The 2,500-nt window shown below is 34.4% G+C and overlaps 1 protein-coding gene across 7 annotated transcripts in view; it reads left to right on the top strand.

The window, feature by feature from the left end:
- LOC119583705 overlaps positions 1-2,500 on the top strand; it is a 38,595-nt gene that overhangs the window by 26,310 nt on the left and 9,785 nt on the right. The window lies entirely within an intron of this gene.

The following is a 2,500-nucleotide window of genomic DNA, read 5'->3' as shown; positions in this document are numbered from 1 at the left end:
CACCTTTGTTTTTTTTAATATTGTTACAACCACACTCTCCTTCAACGCATCTGGCATTTTTTTTTCTTTCTTTCTTTTCAGGATCGTAAATCTTCTCCATTGGCTCCCATTCACTCTAAACTTTTTCAAACTTCTGCCGGTGTTTCATCAGGGCATTCTTCATCTTCACCAACGCTTCTTTAACTTCATGTCTGTTTATCTCTGGTGTTTCTCGCTCAGTTGGTTCCTTCCCTGAAAACTCTTCTTTCATTGTCTTCGTTCCGTGGCCTCTCAAAATATTGTTTCCATCTGTTCATATCTTTATTTCCACTTAGCATTCTCCCACTCCATTTTTCCCCTATTCCCTCTTTTTGCCAACCCATAGATCTTTTCTTCTCCCATTAATGTTATTATCATTGTTCACATTATCATCATCTTTACTATTATCATCATTGCTGTTATTATTACAGCGTTTTTTTTATTGCAATCATCATTTTCATTATCATTCTTAATATTATTATCATATTATTATTGCCATTGTTGTTGTTATTATCAATATTATTATCAATATTGTTTATGTTTTTTATTTCATTATTATTATATTTATCATCATCCTTGTTATTATTATCATTATTGTTCTTATTATTATTATCATTATTGTTCTTATTATTATCATTATTGTTATTATTATCATTGTTCTTCTTATTAATGTTCTTATATCATTTTGATGTTATCAGCATTTTTAGTGTTAATATTTATTATTACTCTTGCTATATTATTTCTACTGTTATTAATATTATTATCAACATTATATTATTGTTATTATTGACTTGCTGTTTGTTATTATCATTAACATCATTGTTACCATTATTAGCAGCAGTAATATTACCATCATTATTATGACATACATTCGATTGCGCTTATTTCGTCCGCTTACACCGTCCGTTCGCCTGAAATATTACTACATTCAGCTGTGGAACTAAAGTCGCTTCGGACTGATGAAATGTAAACATATTCCATGTGACTGCGGAGTTGAAGGTGCTATAGTTTGATGTAAAATGGGGTGATAATTAACATAAATTCTTTATATTACAAATCTAGTAGAATCCTGTTCTAACTCTATTTTCGTTCTTATTAATAACAGTATTAACATTTTTCTTCGAGGCAAGTACACTGCACTGAAGTAGTTAGACTATCAGTTTATGCACATTTATTATATATACATGACAATCCGCCACCGACACCGACATCATCATTATCATCATCACCATCATCATCATCATTATTATTAAAGGTAGGAGAGGAAGGGGAAAGTCAGGGGAGACGAAAGCGATTTGAAAAAGAAAGGAGGGGAAACAGAAAGGAAGGGGAAGGGAGCTTAGAGAAGAAAGGGGAAGGGTGCTTAAAAAGAAAAGGGAGATGGGGAAGGGGGAAGGCGTGGGAAATGGAGAGGACTTAAAAGAAAAATGAGTATGGGTAAGAGGAAAAAGAGGGAGATAGAGAGAAAGGGGGAAGGAGGGGAAGGGAGAAGGGAGAGGGGGAAGTAGAAGGGGCAGATGTAGGGCTGAAAGTAGGAGGGGAGGAGTGAAAATAAGGAAGACTTAGGAGGGAGAGGGTAAGGCAGAGCGGGAAGGGAAAAGGGAGAAGGAGAACAAATGAAAGTGAGAGGTAGGCGAGAGGTAGGAGGAAGAGAGTAAAAGAGTGGGCACAGGGAAAAAAAGGGGAGGTGGAGAAAGGGTAAAGGATAAGAGAACATAGAAGGTGGGGAGGCTATCATCAATATCATCACCATCATCATCAATCATTATTATCATCATCATCATCATCGTCATCATTACTATTATATTATTATTATTATCATAATCATTAACATCATTATATCACCATTATTATTATTATTATTATTATTATTATTATTATTATTATTATTATTATTATTATTATTATCCTTATTATTATTATTATTATGGTGGTGGTAGTGGTGGTGATGCAAATGGTGTTGTTATAATTATGTTGTAACCATATCTTCTTTGAATAAAATCCCCAACGAAGAAGCCTGTTTTATGCCCGCCACTCTGCCATCTTCATTTCACTCTCAACACTCCGAAATCATCCAATAGTTCTTTTTACATTTTACAGTCGGGGGGTAAAAACACATATCAATCACGTGTTGAGGCCATCCTCTTTGCATCTGATGTATGCGCTTGTCTCTTTTATAACACAAACGCTTGGGGGGGGGGGGGCTGTCCCTTTGGAATTAAAGTGCTGAGCACCAAATAGAACTGTATGATTCATCGCGACCGTTTTGTTATTAGTTGTTGTTGTTGTTAGTTTTTTGTGTGTGGTAATGGATTTAGTAGGGATATTAGTAGGGATAATGTTGACTATGTTGTTTAATGTAATAATCAGCATTGTTTTTTTACTCATCATCAATCATCATTATCATCTTCATCTTCATCTTCATCATAATTATTATTATTGTTATGTCATCACCATTCTCGCAGTTATTATCATCGCCGGT

This window comes from Penaeus monodon, chromosome 17, assembly GCF_015228065.2.
Source record: "Penaeus monodon isolate SGIC_2016 chromosome 17, NSTDA_Pmon_1, whole genome shotgun sequence".
Lineage (NCBI taxonomy): Eukaryota > Metazoa > Arthropoda > Malacostraca > Decapoda > Penaeidae > Penaeus > Penaeus monodon.
The sequence above is the reverse complement of the archived record's forward strand: the minus strand, read 5'-3'. Positions and strand labels throughout refer to the sequence as shown.